The sequence below is a fragment of the Lontra canadensis genome, unplaced genomic scaffold (genome assembly GCF_010015895.1).
Source record: "Lontra canadensis isolate GAN:19392208 unplaced genomic scaffold, GSC_riverotter_1.0 scaffold14, whole genome shotgun sequence".
Taxonomy (NCBI): domain Eukaryota; kingdom Metazoa; phylum Chordata; class Mammalia; order Carnivora; family Mustelidae; genus Lontra; species Lontra canadensis.
The window spans coordinates 29,212,865-29,228,347 of record NW_022631008.1 but is presented as its reverse complement, the minus strand read 5'-3'; positions in this window follow the sequence as shown (position 1 = coordinate 29,228,347).

The window sequence follows — 15,483 nt, the reverse complement described above, 5'->3', positions numbered from 1 at the left end:
GACAAATCCCAGTGTAGGGAGGGTTGCTGGTGTTCAGAACACTGACATACCCCAGGAGCTGGGCCTTTCTTTTGGGATCTCACTAACCACAATTGCCATTTCCATGTTGGGCTGGGGGAGCACTGTGCTTTCCTTAACTCTTTCTGAAATGAGTGGACATGGGGGTGTCTCTTAATACCACACAGCACGACTGGTAGCCTATAACAAAACTTTCATTAATCTAGTAGATAGCAAAAGACTATAATTGTTACTCAGAAATAAGTTACTGACTTATTTTATTATTGTTATTATTATATTATTGTTGCTCTTCAGTCACTAGTCCAAATTTTTGTTGACCACCTTGCCTCTCATTTTGACTTCAATATGGCAGTATCCATCTTCTACCATACCAGAGTCTTCTCAACAACATCTAGATTCTAGGTTCAAGAGAATGTGGTTGCAGAAGAGAGAATTCAGTTTATGTACTCTCTAAACTCTGCCTTTCAAGTCATAATTTTTAGTTTTATAATTTCCATCCTTTCAGTGTGATTACCAAAAAGACCACCTTCCACCTTCAGTGAATACCAGCACCAAAATGACAATCACATAGCTTCAAAAATGTCCGGCATTAGTACAAGAGATAGACCAATTGCTGGAAGATTAGAGTCTGGGAAGGAGTATGGGGATCCGGGTTGGTGGGTGGGAGTGTGCCTTTTCCACAGAGGTGGTTTAATAAATGTTTGTTGAATACATGAATTAAAAGGCCAATGAATATTTTTGGAGTGTGCTGTGATGAGAAGAAGACGCAAAAGAAAACAGGTGATGACACAGGCAATACAGAAGTCAGCAAACCAATATTTTAAAAAACAGTAATATTGATCAAACTTTTTTTTTGGTCGTCAAATTGTTTTTAAACCTCAGTTGAGTATAATTCCACTAATGGGGTGTGCCAGCCTTCTGATGGGGCCTTTTTCATGACCTAATGAAACAACACTACAAACAGGAAGGCAGCCCACAATGTTTGCCAAAAGAGAATGAGATTCCAGGCACACCAATTTGGATGTTTTTCAAGTTTGATGTGTGTATGTTTACTTTAGAAGGCTGAACACATGAACAATTATGAGGGCCACTCCTTGGATTTGGCCTGCTCATGTCAAATGACTGCTGAAATAGGCATATCGCTTAAAAAGATTTTTTTTCTTTTTTTTTTTAGTAAGGGGGTACTATACAAAATCTGGGAGAAGAATCGTTCATTGATCCAACAATTTATTGTGCCTCTCTATACTCTGCTTGTTGTAAGAATACACAGATTATTTAGACATAATTCCTGTATTCCTAGTAACGTAGCATATAATGCAGAAAAAAAGGAATATAGATTATGTAGGGGTGTATAAAAGGTTGTATAAAGGACCTCAAAAGGGTTATAAAACAGCAAAAATAAAAATAAAAACAGAAACCAAAAAACCCCACAGGAAAGTGTTACAGTAAGAACACTAAGAAATTGGAATGGTGATTGTGTGAAATCGAGGTCAATGAACTTGAAGTTTAGAGTATTATGATTGGCAGCTGTCTGTAAGAGATCTAAGAATTAGTACAAAGCAGATATCAGTGGGATATGGTACGCAATGCCTCTGGATTAAAACCATGTAGAATTCTACAGCTGCAGAGACAGTATCTTCCTAGAGAAAGGTACAGGTAAGAAGGAACAAGGTGAAGTCTATTTCCTGCATGTGTCTTATGGAAGCAGGATCCAGAAAACAGAGCCAGTTGGAGATGGAGAGAGAAGGAAGGGCAGCCTAGTGACAAAGGGAGAGTCTACAGTATTTTATCCTTACTGGTATAAAGAATAAACAAGGAATTATGGTATTAGTGTAAATGATGACCTCGAAAAATAGCAAAGTCTAAGTATATGTAGGGGTGGAAGAGTTAAAATAACTGCTAAGAAGAGCCAACGGCAGAGAAAAGGTGAAGGTGAGACAGATGACAGTGGGAAAACCAAAGTAAACATTTCAGAGTAAAACTTTTTTACAAGCATGACTGTAACATCTCAGGACACACTGCTTGCTTTGCTAGTGGAATAATTAGACCAATTTGTGATTAATATGTAAATATCTTTTGTAATTTAACTTTTTGGAAGTTAAACTTTGAATGTGGAAGAAAATACTTAGGGTTAAATGTTATTCACATGTAAGGGATCATTATTGTATCTTGCATAGGGATCTTTGCCCCCAATCTGATGTAGAAAAAAATAAACCAAGAATGAATCTTTAGAAAAGTGATAAAAATACTTACTAATTCATACTATATACATTCATTAAATGCTTGTTATGTGTAAAGCAACATTCTGAATTAGAAAAGTACTACAATATTATGTCACTTGAATTCTTAAGCATTTTGATGTCTTTCATTTTCTTTCACTTTACAGCTAATGCTTTTTATGGAGATGAAGAAGTACAATATATTAGTCACATTATTGAAGAGATCTGTTTAATTCCCAATGAAATCCTACCCAACTGCATTAGATAAAATAAAGCAAAACCCACAGCCTTCCACGTGCATGTGACAAGCATACTACTTGAAGCTTTGGAACTTTTAGGACCATAGAGTGGTAGCGGGTAGAACTACTTACTTACAGATAATCATCTTCTACTTATTTTATTTTTTTTATTAACATATAATGTTTTATTAGCCCCAGAAGTGCAAGTCTGTGAATCGCCAGGTTTACACACTTCACAGTACTCACCATAGCACATACCCTCCCCAATGCCCATAACCCAACCACCCTCCCCCCTCCACCAGCAATCCTCAGTTTGTTTTGTGAGATTAAGAGTCTCTTATGGTTTATCTCTCTCCCAATCTCATCTTGTTTCATTTATTCTTTTCCTACCCCCAAACCCCCCATGTTGCTTCTCGACTTCCTCATATCAAGGAGATCATATGATAGTTGTCTTTCTCTGACTGACTTATTTCACTAAGCGTAATACCCTCTAGTTCCATCCACGTTGTCACAAATGGCAAGATTTCATTTCTCTTGATGGCTGCATAGTATTCCATTGTATATATATACCATATCTTTTTTATTCATTCATCTGCTTATTGACATCTACGTTCTTTCCATAGTTTGGCTATTGTGGACATTGCTGCTATAAACATTTGGGTGCACGTTCCCCTTTGGATCACTACATTTGTATCTTTAGGGTAAATGTGCAATTGCTGGGTCATAGGGTAGATCTATTTTCAACTTTTTGAGGAAACTCCATGCTCTTTTCCAGAGTTCCACTTATTTTTTTTATCAAGAGAACCCCAATATTACCAGGAAAGCAATATTCCCAGTTAGAAAATATTTCTTTCCTGAGACCCTTTTGAAGTCAGGTTCGTCGTTTAACCCAGTGTTTACCAGTGAGAGGTAAGAAGAGGTCTGATGAAGAAGGACTGGTGTTTCCATGATGACTTTCACCCTTTGTTCTCTCCCAATTCCTCTTGGGAATGTGGCCATAATGCAGCAGCCATCTTGCAACCATGAGGATGTGATAGCATTTGAACCACAGCAGAAAAAGACAGCAGCATGGATCATTGATGGCATTGTGGTGCCTCCCACTTGCCCTAGTGCTTCCACCTGGAGTCTTCCTCGTTATGTGAGAAAAATAAATCCCCGTTTGACTTGGTCACTGTGGTCAGTTTTCTGCTTCATGGAATTCAAGATGGTTAGAGACAAGTAGTAATTCCAGAGGAAGAACGAGAAACAAAAACAAAAAAAGATGGGACAAAGTACAAATCAATAGAAAACTATCTTTTCATATTTAAAACTGATATCAACTTCTAGGAACTAGGAAAATAGTTCTACTTAATGAGTTATAGCTCTTTCAGAAGTATTGCATTTTACTGATTCTAAGATGTACATTTTTTCATATTTTTATCGTTGAAATTAGGTGTTCTACAATGGCTGTTGGCTAGGTGGCATTCCTATTGTGGATGTTATTGTTTGTACATGTGCATGAGAACTGGCAGAATTAGTGCCAGTGGCTTGGAAGAAAATCCTGGACACAATGATAGAGCTCTTTTGTAAGAAATGCTGCATCACCAATGTTCTTAATGGCACAGATGACGCTATTGTGTGGAAAATCACAGGCGTTAACAATTCTTGTACAGAACATGATTTAGTAGAGCTCAACTTGAAATATGAAAAAGCTTTTCAAACGTCTTATCTGTTTTGCTTATGTTTTCTTTTTTATATATGCATAAGAGTAATATATAATCCCGAATAAGTCTAGATGGGCTCTTTTCATATGTATAAAATTAAAATTATAAGAGACAAGAAGTATGGATTATAATTCAGTTGTCAGCTTTTTGGGTCTTTCTTAGCAATATGTAACGTAATGGTATGTTATAAGATCTGATACACTGGATTGGGTAGAATATCATAAGACCCTACTCCACCAGGAGGAAACTTCAGCCTTTTTTTTCACAGCATGATGTTGTAATAGAACAGAGGGCTCAGGGAAAAAGAGACCATGGCCTGGTCCTAAGTAGTACTTTCTGGATTACGTTCAAAGTGCCCAGTAGACTGCCTGGAAGTTACATTGCTTTGGGGACTCACACTGTAAGTTGCTCCCATGGGGAGCTCTAAACTCTAGTCTAAATCTCATAGGCAAGTCAAATCCCAAACTTGACAGATACACAGGATATATATTTGTGGGATGGATTAATTTCTAAATTTCAAATCAGCTTCATATATCACACAGATTAGGCTAATCTTTTTAAACTTTTCTTCAAGTATAATGTTTTCATGTAACATATTTATACTATTGCCCTCTGAAACATTTGAATTTTTTTCTTTATTTTATTTATTTTTATGTTTATTTTTTATTTTTTATAAACATATAATATATTTTTATCCCCAGGGGTATAGGTCTGTGAATCGCCAGGTTTACACACTTCACAACCATAAGTGACTCTTAATCTCACAAAACAAACTGAGGTTTGCTGGGGGGAGGGGGGTTGGGAGAAGGGGGGTGGAGTTACGGACATTGGGGAGGGTATGTGCTATGATGAGTGCTGTGAAGTGTGTAAACATTTGTATTTTAATGAAATTTCAGGAACTGAAATTTTTCTTGTATTTTTCTTGTATAGAGGAAGATTTTTATATGCTTATTTTAAAAGGAAAAATGCTAAGCTTTCAAGAAAGTAAGTTACTCGCCTAAGGTCACAGAGATAATTAGTGGCATAATTAGGATTAAAATTCACATTTACCTGTTTTACTAGTCCATATTTCTTATACTGTATGTAAGTTAAAATAAACCTCCCACTTCCCAAAACATACCCGGTAAGATGTTGGAATCACAGAGTAAGTTGGTGACAGAAGAAGTCAAAAATCACAACTAAATTTTGCAAAGTTCAACTGCAAAAATTCAAACAAAAACTAACCAGCTTGTACCAAGTTGGTATTATTTAGGAAAAAGGAAACAAAAAAGGAAAAATAAGATAGAATGAGATAAAATTTCCTACATAATGAAGAGAGAATAAAGAAGTTGTGTTATGAATGACAAAATATCCTGTCATTTTTTTTTTAATGCTGTGACAAGGGTAAAAATGGGTCATTTAATTATCAAATTGCTTTTTATAAAAAATAACCTTTGTGAAGAAATTTAACAGGGTAGAACATGTTTTGGACAACCATAAAATTTCTTCATTGAGAGTTCAATTTCCCAGCTACTATCAAAAATGTGAAGATGTGGAATCATTGGCTATACCCTGGCCCATAGAATTGGGTATGACAAAGATTTGTTCAGTCTGATTAGCTAGCAGTTGTTAAAAAGATAGGTGCAATTTATTATGTATGATTGTCATAGCTAAATGCTCAAGCCTGTCTTTAGATATTGGTTGCATTTGAGACTCACAAATTGATTTTCTACATACGAAACCAAACCAAACCCTCCCATGAGCAAGAACTTCATTCCCAAGGTCTTGAACATAAGAACTGTTCTCTTAATAGATTGGAACAAAATTGAATATCCTGTTGTGCTCCTGAGCACAGTACAAACCATATATTTGCTTTAAAAAAGAACGTGAAAACTGGGGGAAATTTCAGGAAAATATTCCAATTTGTATAATTGTATTTTTTTAAGGTTTATTTATTTATTTGTGAGAGAGAGAGTGGGGGCAGGAGCAGAGGGAGAGGGAGAGAGAAACTCAAGCAGACTCTGTGCTGAGCATGAGCCAAATGCAGGGCTTGATCCCACAGTCCTGAGATCAGGACCTGAGGTGAAACAAGCAGTTGGAAGCAGAATGGACTATGCCACTCAGGCAACACTGCATAATTGTCTTTTTTTTTTTTTTTTTAATTCACTTATTTGTCAGAGAGAGAGAGCAAGAGAGAAAGCAAGTGAGCACAAGCAAGGGGAGTGGCAGGCAGAGGTAGAAGCAGGCTCCCTGTCAAGCAAGGAGCCCAATGGGGGACTCAATCCCAGGACCCTGGGATCATGACCTGAGCCAAAGGCAGATGCTTAATGGACTGAGCCGTTGTATTTTTAAAATTAAATTTATTTTTTTAGCATGTTGAGTTAATCCAACAATATCAGATATGTCTTGTTAGCTAAGCTTTTCATTTATTTTTATTTTATTTTTAAAATATTTTATTTATTTATTTATTTAGAGAACACAAGAGAATGGGGGAGGGAGGGGCAAAGGGAAAGGGAGAGAGAGAATCTCCAGCTCACTTTCCACTGAGTGCAGTGCCTGACATTGGGCTTGATCTTAGGACCCTGAGATCATGTCCTGAGCTGAAATCAAGAGCTGATATTTAACCGAGCCACCCAAGCAATCTAGGATATGCATTGTTAGCTATGATTTTTAAACCTCTTGGGGCACCTGGGTGGCTCAGTTGGTACAGCATCTGCCTTCAGCTCAGGTCATGATCCTGGGGTCCTGGGAACCAGCCCGCATTGGGCTCCCTGCTCAGCTCCCAACTTCTCCCTCGCCTTCTGCCTGCTCCTCTCCCTGCTTGTGATTTCTCTCTCTGTCAAATAAATAGATAAATAAAATCTTAAAAACAAAAACAAAACCAAAAACCTCTAATGTATCTTAAAGAAAAATTAGTCTATTTATTTACTTCTATTTTCTTGATAATTAACCCATAAAATTAAAGATTTTTTTTCTTTTCTTTTTTTTTAGTAATTTGACTCAAAAAACAGACTAACAAAGAAAGTTGACCCTGAAGACTATGGTCTACTCCTGTAAAGATACATTATTTGGTTTTTAAGAACTTTCTAATTTTCGGGGTGCCTGAGTGGCTCAGTGGGCTAAGCCTCTGCCTGCAGCTCAGGTCATGATCTCAGGGTCCTGGGATCAAGTTCCGCATCAGGCTATCTACTCGCAGGGAGTCTGCTTCCTCCTCTCTCTCTGCCTGCCTCTCTGCCTACTTGTGATCTCTCTCTGTCAAATAAATAAATAAAATCTTAAAAAAAAAGAATTTTCTAATTTTCTAAACTTTATATTAAGCAAAGAACATTTTCTATTATCCATCTCTATGGAACTAAGCAAGATTTAACTTGAGCCTGGGGAAGCAACTAGACTCTTCAGGCTGAGGAATTGACCAGGGGTAATTATGAGAAAGTTATAATCAGGAGACTTTTTTGTCTTAATAGAAATAACTATTTTAAAAAGCCCCTGTTGGCAAAGTTTAATATTAGGTTAAATCATACGCAATTTCAATTTTAATGCTTAAAAATGGATGAATAGCAATTTCATATACTTGAGCAAAATACATTGAGAAACTGAAATAAGTTAAAGACGTAATGGTTATTGCCTCAAGACACAAAATGCAACTTGAATCTGGAATAAAAAAATAGTTTGTCTATGGAAAGATCAATATTAAATGAAAGTAATTATGTCAAGGGATACTAAAGTGGTTCTCTAGACCACCAGCAGCAGCACCTGGAAACTTATTAGAAATGCATATGTAGCCCCACCCTAGAGCCTCTGAATCTGACATTCTGGAGTGAAGCTTAGAAATCTATGCTTTAATAAGCCCTCAGATGATTTTGATATATGCTAACATTAAGAACCACTACTGGACTATGTCTTTTCCAACATACATGTTTTCACTATCAGTGAGAATTGAATTGAACTGAATTGAACTTGTATTTATTAAATACAAGTATTTGTATTATATCCATGCCAACTGATACAGAAAACACAACAGCAACACAATCTTTCTACTCTACACATTTGAATGTAAGAATTATTATATGCTTATAGTACTGTCTTTAAGACTATCCTTTCATTCTCCTGTTTAGAGAAGATTTGATGGTAGTAGGAAATCATACTTCCTTATTACCAAGGAAGGGGTGAGGTTTTGAAGAAAGGAATAAAACCACTTGACAGATATATAAGCCCAAATATAAGGAAACAAATGAAGACCTAAATTTATGAGATGTATAGCTATGTGGAAAATAAAGAAAAGTGATAAAGAAAATGGAACCAAGGGACAGAGATTTGAATAGGGTATCGTGTTGTGAGAAGTTTCAGATAGTAGAACAAATGTGGGAACACTGGTCTTATAAGTAGGTTAGGGCTGGTGATCAAAGATTAAACCAGGACTAGAAGCTCCACTGTTAGAACACCAAGGTTAGGTATATTACTCTGTTACTGTAGGATTAGAGGAAAGCAAATGCTTTTTGTATTTGAAACTTAACACTTTTCAAGTGAGAGGCAAATGTAAGTAATGGATACAAAATACCATCAAAAAGATGTTGGATTTATATCTGAAAAATTGGATGTCAACAAGATGGTGGAAATGTTTTAACATTTTTGATTGCTAGTATTCTGAGATAAACTCACTTTTTTTGTAATTGTAATGGTCTACTTGAAAGTGTAAGATTTCATGGTTTGAAGTGTCACCAAATAACCTGAACTATTTCAATTCATAAGAAATACTAGGTATGGCAAAGCTAGGTGACAAAAACCTACAGCAAATATCAGCTATAGTAGAGGAGTTCAGGTCCAGCCCGTTTCTAGTTGAGGAGAAGACAAGGATGTTCACTTTCATTTCCAATGAGAAAACATTCTAGGAGCATCTAGCCAATGAAATAAGGTAAAAAAGAAATAGCAATCATGTACTAGAAAGGTAGAGACAAAAATGTCCTTAATTATACGTAACAGAAAATTCAAAAGAATCAATATGCTATTAACATAATAAATGGACAAAAAAACTTGAGTAAAATGAAAGGTATATTTAATATTATATATGCACTTCAAATTTTCACAATTTAATCTATTAATTAAATCTAATCTAGTCAAAATCCAAGGAGGATTTTTGAGTAAACTTTAAAAGTTGATTCTAAAATAAATGTATGTAGAAAGATAAAGGTCCATCAATAGTTACAGAAATTTTTACAAAGGAGCCAAGAAAGGACTTGCCCAAATAGAACTTAAGGCACATCACAAAACTGTTGTTAAAAAATGTGGTACTAGTGGGGGAACATACAGGTAGATGATAGAATGGAATAGAATCCAGAAAGAGGAGAAAGAATATGATCGAGGTGACATCATAAATTAAACAAAAAATGTAGATTCTTTAATATAAGCAATAGAAAGAATTAGGTCACCACACAAAGGAAAATGAATTTGAAATTCATTTTTATACCATATTAAAAGAAAAGAAGAAAAATCCTAAATTTGAAAGACAAAAAAAAATCTAAAGCATTTATGAAAAACAAAAGCAAAAACAAAAAGCTATAGGAGTTTAACTTTGTGACTTCATTTGGGGAATCCCCAAAATGTCCAAAAGCACAAATGAGAAGAGGAAATGATACATTTAGCAAAATCCAAATATAAACATTCTGTTTTACAAAGGACTCCACAAGCAAAGTTAACAGGCAGGTACAGATTAAAAGAAGATATTTATAATGGGAGAACCAACAAGTGATAATTACATTACATAGACAGACACATAGAGTGTGTAAGTTGGTTTTTTGCAAATGAGTAAGAAGTCTGTAGATTCAGCAACAATCGAATAAAATAAATGGAATTCACAGAAACGTGGGCCTAGGGATCAAATTGTAAATAGCAGATATTGACTAATTTAAACAATCATGAACTATCATTATCAGACTGAAAAAAATTTAGAAAGTCTCATAATATCAACTGCTGGTGGAGGGCAGATGGTGCTGTCACTTTGGCCAATAATGGGTAGTAGTTGGTGAAATTAACCATTCATGTAACTATGATCCAACAATCCCACTCTTGATGTACACACCAGAAGAACTCTCTCCCAAAAGGCGTACAGTAATTGAAAATTGAAGTATGTCGACTCTTCAAGTCTGAGCAGAAGATAAAGTGAACAACTCCCTGTAGGTATCCAGGACCAATGGGGAAGCAGGCAGAACAGAGCCAAGCATAGCAACCATTCTCAAATTACTGATGAAGAAGTTACTCCACCTCTCAAAAGCAGAGTGAGAAGCAGGATAGAATGAGGCTCTTTATGGGAAAGTGACCACCTGTGTGGGGAAGATAGCAACAGGGATAGAACTAAGAGCATTAAATTGGTGGAAAAGTTGGGAATGATGCAATGTATACTTATATATAACAGTATATGCATATACATGTATAACTTTTTTTTTAAAGAACACAAATAAAAAGTAAACATAACATATTTTTCAGGGATGCTTATCTAAGGAAATACATGGAAGGTCAGTTAGGAAGGTGGAGATTACTCATACTTTGTGGATGTTGATGTCTAGGTCTATGGGGGATTAATACTAAAAGTTAAAAAAATGATAATAGAAGAGGAGATTTGCACAAATAGAGGAAGGTCGTGTGACTTGAATTTAGGCGTATGAACTAATTACTCCCTTACCTCTGGAGAAAACGTTAAGGATGAGGAAATTATATGGCATATTATGATTAGGTTTCTGCGTGCATTTGTATACATGACCAAAAATTACAAAACAAAAGTAAAAAACACAGTTATGGAAGGACCGCAGTGGTCCTAGGACTCCACGATGGAACAGGTACTGAGCCTTCCCTAGAGTTTGGAACCTTTCGAGTGACAGCTTTCATGTGTCCCTAAAGATCTTAACATCTGAGGAGAGTTCATTGTTACTCAGGAGTTATGATGTTTGTGAGAGAGAAACGAAAGCAAAAGGAAATCATCCCCACGATCCAGGCATCTTTTTCTCTTCCAGGCTGTGCTTTTCACTTCTGCGGTGCGCTCGCCAGCCAATTCTCTACTCCATCGGTCCCTAGGGATGGAGATAGGCGGCTAATTCAGGTCATCTTGTTCCCTTCTCAGTATCGATAGGGACAAACAGAGCCAGTTTTGCAATTTTTGTTACATAAATATCTTGTGAGAAATCTGCGAGTTAACTGTCCCTGCGTGGAGCCAGGTGGGGGCCAGGCCAGGGAGGAGAGGGGCTTGCCGGCTGGGGTGGACCTCCCTGGCTCGGCGCTTCCCCAGACTGGATGCCATCTTGGGGCAACTCATGTTTGGGCTGCGGGTACAGCACAGGGCTGCTAAGCGGCACCGACTACAGGACTTGGAAAGTACCACTCAGCCCTACAGTAGACAGATGGTATTTCTTCTGCGTCTGTGTGGAGGGGGTGGGGGAGCGGTGGTAACAATAAGCAGCAGTAGCCACTTGACAGGCTCCCAGCTGCCAAGAATTTGCATGACGAGCGCTTGCTGCCATCTGGAGAACTTGAGCTCATTAAGGAAGAATCAGCATCTCAGCTTCATTCTCTTTGCCCCAGTCAGTGCTGAGGATCTCCCTTCCCAGGGGAAGAAGAGAGCAAAAGGCAAATCAATCAGAGGAACCTGGCCTGGGGGAGACAGCCTGCACCATCCCTTAGGGGAAGTCAGGGAGAGCTGGACATGCTGGTGTAATCCAGAGATGTGTGGACAGGCCTGGCACTTCAGGGCAGATTAGGTCAGCGGAGTCCACCATGCTTGGGGCACGAGTGTGTTTGTATGCCAGTAGCTGGTGGAGGAAATGTGGAACTAGGAAGGAGAAAACTCAAACAAGCACCCCCTTTCCCATGACCTCCAGAGTGGAGTTCAATGAGGCAAATGTCCGACTATCCACCCCAGGGATCCGTTCACAGGCCACAGTTCTGTGTATTATAAACACATGTATGGGCCATTTAATTAAACATACAACAGGTTTCCAGCTGCTGAAATTCTGCCTGTTTAAAGCAAAATGTATTTCCAAAGTATGAAAAATGTTCACTAAATATTAATTTTGCATTTTAAATACTTTCCTTCCTTTCTTCCTTGTTAACTATCTGGGAACCTTATGGTTATCATATTGTTTTTTCTCTAAAAGATATATTTTTTTTTCTCCAAAATGTCTCTAAATGGTATTTAAATTTTACTAAGATCAAATGTTATCTTACATGAAACATTTTATTAAAAGATGATATCCTATAGCTAAACAAATGAAGTTATTAGCATTAGTTAAAACCTGTAATTCATACACATAACCACACAGCTTTCTATATGTCCTAGCGTCCCCAAATTTCTAGCATCAGACAACACCAAGGGAATTCTTTTTTTTTATAATTTTTTTTTTAAGATTTTATTTATTTATTTGACAGATAGAGATCACAAGTAGGCAGAGAGGCAGGCAGAGACAGAGGAGGAAGCAGGCTCCCCGCTGAGCAGAGAGCCCGATGCGGGGCTCGATCCCAGGATTCTGGGATCATGACCTGAGTCGAAGGCAGAGGCTTAACCCACTGAGCCACCCAGGCGCCCCCCAAGGGAATTCTTCATAGGAAGAAAAGATATGGGCCCATTTTTAGTAGTTATGGGATAATCAAAGAGGTGAGACTAATGCCACATTTAGCATTGATTGATGTTTGTGAAATGTGCAAAGGTGGGAACTGTATTATGTCTGTCCTCATTACCCTCGCTCCTAGCGCAATTCTTGCCACAGAGGGGAGTCTCTTTCTGTTTCAGCTTTGGGAGTCACAAGGAAGAAATTAATGCTAAACTTTGGCCCAAAGGGGGATTTATTGAAAAGGTGATGAGCCATCACATGGGCTCTAAGCGGTGAACAGCTGAGACCAGGAAGGAAACGCCAGCACCTGGACTGTTGGAACGGGTCGACCCGGTCACGCTCACGTTCTGGGGGCCTCCAATCTCTGTATCTAAATCTAATTCTCTGACGCTAGAGTTTGATGGGCCTGGCTTGGGTCAGGTGACTGCTCTGGACCAATCAGAAAAGGGGAAAACTCGTCTACCTATAATGTAATATAACGTACAATCATCGCCCGAGTCATGCGGCTGAATCAGGGATGAGGCATTCTGGTTCACAGCATATTTCAGAAAATTTGGGGTTAATGCCTGTTTGCCAAAACGTACAACTTAGACTACAAAAAACTTGTGTGTTTCTCTGTCTGATAAGAGAGTATGACTGTAGTAATTTAGTATCTCGATGATTCAGAATAATCATTATGCACATTGATTAGTATATAGTATAGCAACAACGTTTCTCTCAAGAACCACTGGTGGATGTATGAGAGCCAGTTGGGACCAGGGTGAGGTGAGAAGCACCCAGAAGGGAATATTTAAGGGAGTACTCTGTCCATCATAGAGTTAAAAGTGACTATTTCCTTAAAGGTTGCATCCCAGGTGCCTCATTTGCCCTACTTCCAGCTCTGTTAAGGGATATATTTATCCGTATATCAAAATGACTCTGTATTATTCACCTCGGTATTCTTGTCACCTGTCACTTATTGGGGAAAAAAACGCAAACATGTTTTTTGTGGAGCCCTCATTATAATCATTCTCACTTCCCCACACATTCAAGCTTTTCTAATTTTTTTAAAAAATTATTTATTTATTTATTAGAGAGGGAGAGAGAGCACAAGCAGGGGCAACAGCAGGCAGAGGGAGAAGCAGACTCCCTGCTGAGCAAGGAGCTCAAGGCGGGACTCTATCCCAGGACCCAAGGATCCTGACCTCAGCAGAAAGCAGCCGCTTAATCAACTGAGTCACCAAGGTGTCCTAAGCTTGTCCAATTTTTTGTTTGCCATAACCATAGTGTCCTAATCGCTCTTTACCCTCACCCCACCAGCAACCTAGGGCAATCCTGACTTTAAATATTCCTTCCAGTTCTTCCATTGCCATATACCACCGTGAATGTCAATGTAACACTCATATGTACATAAGAATCCAAACCAATTTGAGACTTTCAGAAAAGGGTCATTTTGAAACAAATACTGAGTTATGTGCCAGTATATTGGGATAAACACATTTCCTATCAGATCATGTATCCTGATTTTCAGATTTGAAACTCTGGCAGTCATAGCCATAATCTAGGGAGAACTCAAGATTTAAAGGAGGAAGCAGACACTATAATAATAAATGTATATAGTACATTTTAAATAAAGCACTAAAGACAACACAGCTTTTGTGGGAATCCATGAGGGAGATTATAGTTCCAGCCTGTGCAAACATAGATTGTGACCTTTGTGACAGATTCTAAACTTAGTTCTATGCTCCATGTAGCCATCGAGGGCCTAACTCTGAGTGTGAGAGGTGATTCCCAGACAAGGTGATGTGATGATGATCTAGCAGCAGAACATCATTAACCTGGAGGGAAAGCCAAATCTCAGGTTATTTTCCTGGCTTTTTTCCAATTTGTTAGATTACCTTGAACAAGTCACTTACTTGCTCAGATACATAGTTTTCAGATCTATAATTGGACAGGCCAATTTTGAAATCCCCTTTCAGTTGTAATATTTTCTATTTTCTATTCTATCGTGTCAAAACAAATTAACTACTATAATATAAAACTTGGAAAAATTCTGTTTCAGGGAGTGCCTGAAGTAATCTGCATACATCAGACAGCGAAACCATTAATTTTAAGAGTTTTCTTTGTGAGGGCCACTTGATATTCATCATTAGAACAAAATGTTGTGCCTGTGTGACCTGTGATTATAGCTCTGCGTCATTCCAGTGGTATGGCAGTTTTAGTTTTTGCTGTGTCTACACATTGTTCAATTTTAGGAAACTTGAATTAAAAAAAAAAAAACAAAAACCAATGGGTTATTTATCTCTAAAACACTAATCAATGAGCTAGCTCAGTCTGAGGACAGAATTAAAATGCCCATGTGTTTTGGTATTATTGAGGACTAATCTTTGTATGATAAATAAACATAGACATCTGGTTTGGTTAAATATGTTTGCTTGCTTTTGTATCTTCCAGTCTGTTGATGTAATCATTCTTTTAGGGCACATGTTATTGGTTCAATTCTGTCCCCAACCCTCATGCCCCCCAAAAATACATGTTGGTATCCTAACCCCCAGTATCTCAGAACGTGATGTTATTTGGTGGTAGTCTTTACAAAGGTGATCAAATTGAAATGAAGTTTTGGGGTGGCCCCTAATCTAATATGATAAATATCCTTACTAAGAAAAAGGACATTTGAACATAGACATGCACACAGGGAGAACACCATATGAAGATGAAGGTAGACATTTAGATTGGTCTAGATCTAGATCTA